Genomic DNA, 7,885 nt, shown 5'->3' on the forward strand with positions numbered 1-7,885 from the left:
ACTCACTGCCTCTAACTGCAGCTCCACAAAGTCCACCCTTGGTCCTTGGTCCTGTCTTGGTAAGAGTCTGTCACAACTCTCTGACTCCTGGTTCTTTCCAGTTGCTAGCAGGCTGTGGATTTTAGCTCCTCTTACAAGCAGCCCGTTTCAGTTAGAAGGGCAAAGCATTCATTCTCCTCAGCATCACCCCACTCCGTCACCACCATCCCTGGGGCTCCTGGCACCCTTCCAAGTGCAGACTGGTGGAGTACCCCTTGCTTTGGGGATTGAATTAATCAAGTAACAGCCAGTCCTTCCTGCATCTTGATGGACAGTGATGAGCAAACAAGTAGCTGGCATCCCTTCTGCAGAGAGAGGTTGACAGGTGCTGAGGTAGCATTGCCCCAAAGCACTGACGTCACCGTGGAAAGCATGGCCTCCTTGGTTGGGTATTTCCTCTTCAGAAGTCCCCTCAGGACACCTGTGAGCATCTGAAAGGGACATCAGGGTGACCAAGGACAGGCATGGTCTGTGCTCAAGGTTATGACTTCTTGTCACTGCCTGATAGTGACATCCATCTTGCTTGTTAGCAAGTTGAGCCTGCAGTTGAGTGAACACGATTAGATTATTCTCAGTCCCCAGGGATCAGTAACTGACTCTGGCCACATCATTCTGGCTCCCCTGGGCCACTGAGACTATCTGGGAGTTGTTGTAACTGTAGCCTCAAGTGACGGTGACCAGCACAGAGTCCTAACCAGGGTGTCCTATCAAGCACAAAGGTGTTCTTCAAGATCATGACATTGGAGGTAAGAAGAAGCTGGGGAGCCCAAATAAAACCATCAGCCATAATTTAAAGGAATAGGACAGACTTGGGAGGTGTCTCCGGTGCACTCCTGTAACTCCAGCCCTCAGGGGATGAGGTATGAGCAGATCCTGAGGCCTCACTGACCAGCTAGCCAGCCAAGCCAAATAGCAAACTCTAGGTTCAATGAAAAATACTGTCTCTAAAACTAAGAGGAGAAGTGATTGAGGAAGACACCTGAGCTCCACTTCTGGCCTCCACACATGCCCACATGGTAGAAGGAAGGGACTTAGTTCTGCAAATTGTAACAGTAATACACACACACACACACACACACACACACACACACACACACACGTTAATGAAATTGTTTTTTAAATAATTTGAAGAAAGGGTCTGGAAACTGTGGAAGTCAGTCTGTGAGAGTCCGCTCCAAAGGGTCCTTAAGTGGAGGAGAGAGGAATGAGGAAATATCAGCGAGAAAGATAGACCTAGATGACAAGAAGAAAGATAGACACAGGATAGCTTCAGGAGGGTCTGGGTCAATACTCAGCAGCCCAGAGCTTTATTCAAAAGGGCTTTTTATAATATGCCAAGGGGAGAGGCAAAAGACCTCCCCCTTTGCAAGATCAAAGCACACCATTCAGCCAAGTATAGACCCTTCCAAACACCTGGTAAACACACCCGTGGCCAAATCATTACACAGCCCTGCTGGGTAAAGCAAGCTCAGATTCTCTGACCCTGAGTAAGGCCTTAATAGGTAGTCTCTGTGGGCTCCCACAGGAAACATAGCTCAGCAATTAAGAATATATACTGCTCTTGTAGAGGACTGTAGTGGATAGCTGTTCTATGACCTTGAAGCTCTGCCCCTAGCGATGTAGCAGGTAACTGTCCTACCTACCTATGACCTTGAAGTACTGCCCCTGGGGTGTGGCCTCAGGGCTACCCTTAAGACCTGAGATACATGCATGCTGGTCTCTTCTCTCCCTTGTGGGTGTGAATGGCAGACTGACTCAGCAGCAGTACCTCAGCATTCCAGGAGCCTGTGACAATTCCCCTATTCTGTTTTAGTGAGTTTTTCTTTCCTAATAAAGAAAAACTTTAAGCAGACTCCCATGGATTTATCAATATAGAGGGAGGACCCTAGTTGGGCTCCAAGCACCCACACTGGGTGGCTCACAACTGCCTGTTAACTCTAGCTCCAAGGGAGCTAATGCCCTCTTCTGGCCTCTGCAGGCAACTGCACTCCTGTGTTCATAGCCCCGTTCAGACACAAAAGCAAAAACACATTATGAAAAGTAATTTTTAAAAAAGAAGTTTAAGCACTGGGCAGTAGTGGCACACAACCTTAATTCCAGCACTCAGGAGACAGAGGCAGGTAGATTTCTGTGAGTTTGAGGCCATCCTGGTCTACAGAATGAATTCCAGAGCAGCCCAGGCTACACAGAGAAACCCTGTCTCCAACAAAATGAAGTAAAATAGGAGGCTGGAGAGATAGCTTATCAGTTTAGAGCATATACTGGCATAGCGACATGCCTGCGGCTAGTCCCCAGTACCACATCAAGCAGCTCACAACAGCCTGTAACTCCAGATGCCCGTGGCTTCTGTGGGAACCTGAATGTACATACCCACACCAAACATACTCTGATGGCTATTCTTGGTTATCAACTTGGCTACACATGGAATGAACTACAATCCAGAAATGGAAGGCATACCTGTGAAAGACTTTTTGCTTGGCTTGAAGTGAGTGAATCCACTTTTAGTCCAAACCCTTTAGGTAGGAAGACACATGCCTTTGATTTGGAACTTGAGTGGGAAGACACAACTTTAACGAGGGCCATACCTTCTACTGGAAGTCTGTATAAGAACATAGAAGAAGGAAGGTTTTGCTTGTTGCCTGCTTGCCCTCACCTTGCCAGCACATCCATTCCTTCACTGGCATTGGAGCCTACTTCTTCAGGATTCCAGCACACACTGAAGACCAGCTAAGACACCCAGCCTTGTGGACTGAGCAGCTACTATAATCCTGGACTTTTGTTTCACAGCCAGCCATTGTTGGATTAGATTATCTGGACTGAAGCCTGTAAGTCATTTCAATAAATCCCATATATATAGGGATTGTTCTCTGACCTCCATGTGGGGGGTGGGGGGGAGATTATAAAAATAAATTATAAGCCTAGAGACAGCTCAATAGTAAGGGTGCTTGCCACCAAGCCTGACAACTTGAGTTAAATCTTAGGCTCCTCATATAATGGAAGGAGAAAAGCAATTCAATACATGTGTTGTGTACACACATACACAAATAAATAACACAATAGTTTTAATTTTATAAATAAAATGATAAACAAACTCCCAAAGGAAAATGCTAAAAATTGATACTGACTGTGAGATAAAAAAAAAAAAAAAAAAAAAAAAAAAAAAGTGGTTTGCATTTTTCTGGTACTAACTGGTAATTCTCAGCAACAAGAAAATCTAGAAGATGTCAGAAGTACCATGTAACAGATGTATATCCCTCCCCCCACCCATGGTGTGAAGGACCCTTGCTGTGAACAGGAGCCATATACAGTCACTACTTGGACAACCTACTTCCTCTGGGCTTGTCACCATGCCAGAATTTAACAAGGGTGAGAAAAGTGTTCAGTGTTGGCAAAGATACACTCAGTAAAATGCAGCTATTTATCACCTAAGGTGCTTTTCTTGTTTTGAGCCGGGATTTGGGTTTGTAGCCTAGGCTAGCCTTGAACTTCCAATCCTCCTTAGCCCAGAGTGCTGGTATTACAGGTGTGGGCCACCCCACTGACTTGGAGTGTAGGAATATGACTCAATCTCTGAGAAGCAGAACATCCCACAAGCTGATTTTTCAGAAAATTGGCTTTTAGCAAATGAGTCCTTATGCAGAATGGTCATTAGGCAAATTCGTCATTTAGCCAAGAGGTCATTTAGTGACTCGCTTTCAATGACTTGCCCTCTGAAAGTTTGCTACAGCGAGCATTTTCTTGTGCTAAATGTCCATTTGATTTCCATAATTAATATTCACTGGAGCATGGATGGGAAACTTCCCAGGGACCCAGGAGCAACCAGGACAGACTTCTAATAATCAGACTATTCAAAATGCTCTCATAAAAATAAAAAAAATTAAAAAAAAAAAAACAGGATCAAAGATGCAGGGTGTCTTGGGGCTTCCTGAAACACAGCTATCAGGCTTAGTGTTGTGACAAAAGGTCTCAGGGTCCTGTTTGTTGTTAGTATAACACATGTAGCCTCTCATTGGAAAAAGAAATGAGTGCTCTTTGGGTTTGGGGTGGCCATCATATTGTTATAAGCCATTGCAATGATATCCTACACTCCACTGGGGGTGCAGTCATGTAAGACCCCAGGATCTAGGTCCAGCTACCTGGTCTCACAGGAAGTGCTCACTTTATCTTATTTTGAGACAGGGTCTCACACAGCCAAGGCTGGCTTCAAACTCCCAATGCAGTCAATAGTGTCCTTGAGCTCCTGATCCCCTGCCTCCACCCCCCAAGTGCTGGGACTCCAGGTGTGCCACCGCCCTCCTGAGTGAGCAACATCACTAACTGCTACTGTTCTTGAGCTGGGCTCTTGTTATGCAGCCCAGGCTGGCCCTGAACTTTAGATCCTTCTGCCTCGGCTTCCTGAGTTCTGGAATGACAGGTGTATACCACCATGTCCAGCATCATTTGGAAATTCTTGACTTTTTTTTTAATCAAATCCCCTAGTTCTCTCTTTTTTTTTTCAAAGGAGTCCCCAAAGTAATATGGCCAGTTATTTCATTTCTAGGGCTTCGATAGCCAAGTACCACACCGGGTGGCCTTAAAGCCAGAGATGCCTTGTGTCTCGCAAACCTGGAGGTTGGAAGTCCAACACGAAATGCTAGGCTTCCTCCATCTTTGCTTCTAGCCTTTGATGCTACAAGCAGTCCTCAGTGGTGCACGGCTTGCAGCCGCATCACTCTGAGCTCTAAAGCAACATGGCCACTTCCTTCTGTGCCTTTGATTTTGTGCCCACCCCCCTCCTATAAGGAGAGTCACTGGTGCCCAGGATATTCTCTTGTATGTTTTCCTCTTAAGTTGATTATCTCTGCAGCCACTCTACTTCCAAAAAATATTCACACCCCTAGGAACCAGGGCTTAGGAATTCCAGCCTACCTTTGCAAAGGATACAATTCAACCCTTAATACTGGTCCCATCGCAAACCCAAGTATTATATAATTGGAGCTGGCACTGTAGCCCAGCTGGTAGAGTGTTTATCTACCATGCCTGAAGCCTTGAGTTCAGTGTCCTGCACTGTTTAAAATCATATGCTTGTAATCCTGGTACTTGGGAGGTGGAAACAGAAAGATCAGGAGCTCAAGGCCATCCTCAGCTACCTAGCAAGTTGGAAGCCAGCCTGGGCTGCATGAGACCCTGTCTCAAAAGCGAACAGAATAAAAACAACAAAACCATGGTATAATCCTGGCGTTTCTCTTTGTGTGTTCCAGGACTGAGACCATACACCAAGCTTGCTATATGTATTACACCCGACCCTGTCGAGACTTTAATGCAGCACCTGTCTCCAAAGCTGCGGGGCTTCTTGGATGCTGGAAACAGCCTAAGGAAGGTTGAAACTTTATTTAACCTTAAATCCCATTATAGAGTCTGCATTTGGCACAATTTATATTTGAACTATAAAATTTTTCTGTAAGTTGAAACATGACCTATAAAAGGTCGCTGCACCCTGAAGCAACATTCTAGAGAGAAATCAATTGGTCCTTTTTCTTACAGAAGCCATTAGCCAGAGGAGAGATAAAGGAAAAACTTCCTCATGCTGATTGAACTCCAAACCCAAAGCATAATTTCTAAAAGGCAATGGCTTCGTACAGCTAAAATGCATTAGGCTATTATTAGATAATAGGGAGCCTTTAATATAGCTCGTGCACCTACTGCCTCTTACAGTGGAGGGGCAGGGGCACTCAGATGTGTACCCAGGCCTTGCTCCAGACATCAACATCTGGAATCAGCATTCTGCATGACAGAGGGGGTCTTAGCCTTCCCTTACACCTGAACACATCGCCCCTGTGAGGTTCCCTGGTCCTTACAAGTCCTTCAGTGAGTTGGATAATAGTTCGGTTGGCACAGGGCTTGCCTTACAAGCATGAGGATTAGAATTTGATCCCCCAAACTCATTCACACCTGTAACGCCAGTGTTAAGCTTTGCGGGGCAGGTACCTCTCTGGGGCTCACTGGCCAGCCAGACTAGCAGTGGGCTCCAGGCCAGTGAGAGGCCCTGCCTCAAACAACCAAGATGAGCAGGAACAACAGTAGAGACGCACGTGTACCCACACACGAGGTCCCTCAGTGACTTGTCCTCCTACCTTCAGATCTAATCAAGACGCAAGATTTTTGTCACACTCCAAGATAAGATGGCTCTGTAGCCCATGGAGGGTCTTTTCTTGGTCTACTCCTGTCTGTGGTATCAGCAGAGGCTGGACCAGCCTAGGTTTACTAATATTTTAGGAATATATCATGCAGTGTTATTATAATGCCAACTGTTGCTCTTTTGTTCTGTAGCAACAGTGATTAATAGCTAATATGGGTGATGTACAAGTATATCTCTGGTTCCCATTTTTTGCATCACCAACTGCAGGCAGAGAGCTGATCAAAATGGCACAGGTAAGCCAGTGTCCCTGAGGCCACCTCTAAAGTCATCCTTCCTCAATCACCCAGATCCATCCTACTTGTGAGACCTCAGAATCTCAGGTGACTGCAGCCAGGAGTGTGCAACGTAAAAAACACAGTAATAGTCCAGCATGGTGGCATACGCCTATAATCCTGGGCATTTTGGAGTCTGAGGCAGGAGTATCACTGTAAGTTCGAGGCCAAGATGGGCTACAAAGAGAATACCTAGCCAGGTCTACATAGCAAGACTGTAAAACAAACAAATAAGGCTAGTTAGATAACTCAGTGTACGGTAAAGGAACTTGCCTAATGACTTGAGTTCAGCCCACATAGTAGAAGGAAAGAACCAAATCCTGCAAGCTGTCCTCTGACTTCCACTGATGTATGGTGAGTCACACACACACACACACACACACACACACACACACAAATAAGAAATGTAAAAAAAAATGAAAAGACAAAATCCCACAGAAACAACCACAGCTCACTATATTTAAGTCAACCTAGCTCTTTATCAGCTGAGCTGAGCTGGCTTCTTGGAGGGTCACAGACCTGACTGCAATCAATTCCCCTCTATTGTTCTCCTAAACAGGCCTCAGGGGTTTCTCACCTACCTTCTGCAAGCATATTTAACAGGCTAGCTCAGGAAGCTTCCAAATGGAGTTTTTTAAGACATTTGGTAAAGTGAACTGTTCTGCCTTGAACAACAGTGCAGAATCCGGGGGCAGGAGGGGTGGCTTGCCAGCATCCTGCCTTTCAACTCTAGCAAGACGTGTTAACTTTGAAAACTTGGCCACCCGCTGCAGTTAACTCCCACTCTTCGTTGGGATTCTTTTTTTTTTTTTTTTTTTTTTTTTTTTTGGTTTTTCGAGACAGGGTTTCTCTGTGTAGCTTTGCGCCTTTCCTGGGACTCACTTGGTAGCCCAGGCTGGCCTCGAACTCACAGAGATCCTCCTGGCTCTGCCTCCCGAGTGCTGGGATTAAAGGCGTGCGCCACCACCGCCCGGCCCGGGATTCTTTTCCTTGCAAGATCAAACGAAACTCCTGCTGGATGTCCCTGCGATTCTGTGCATTTATCTTCAACGCAGATATTGCTACTATTTTATGTTCCCTCTTGAGGACCCCAGACCCTGGAGAGCAGAGACCACATCGGCTTTATCCCACTGTTGCAGCCCCTGGTCTTGCCAATCATACTGAAGGTGCTTAGTAAAAATTAGATGATGTTGGGTTGCAGACACAAAGGCTGGAGTAGACTGAGGGAGTAGACCCCTTTCTGACCGGTCCCAGAGGGCTGTGCTGATGGGGAGGGTGTTGGTAAGGCCGCCCGCACTCACTGAACACGCTGGTGGACCAAGACCAGTGTGCAAGATTCGGTGGACCAAGACCAGTGTGCAAGATTCGGGAGATTACGATGACCTGGAGCTGGCCT

The sequence above is a fragment of the Peromyscus leucopus genome, chromosome 8b, assembly GCF_004664715.2.
Source record: "Peromyscus leucopus breed LL Stock chromosome 8b, UCI_PerLeu_2.1, whole genome shotgun sequence".
Taxonomy (NCBI): domain Eukaryota; kingdom Metazoa; phylum Chordata; class Mammalia; order Rodentia; family Cricetidae; genus Peromyscus; species Peromyscus leucopus.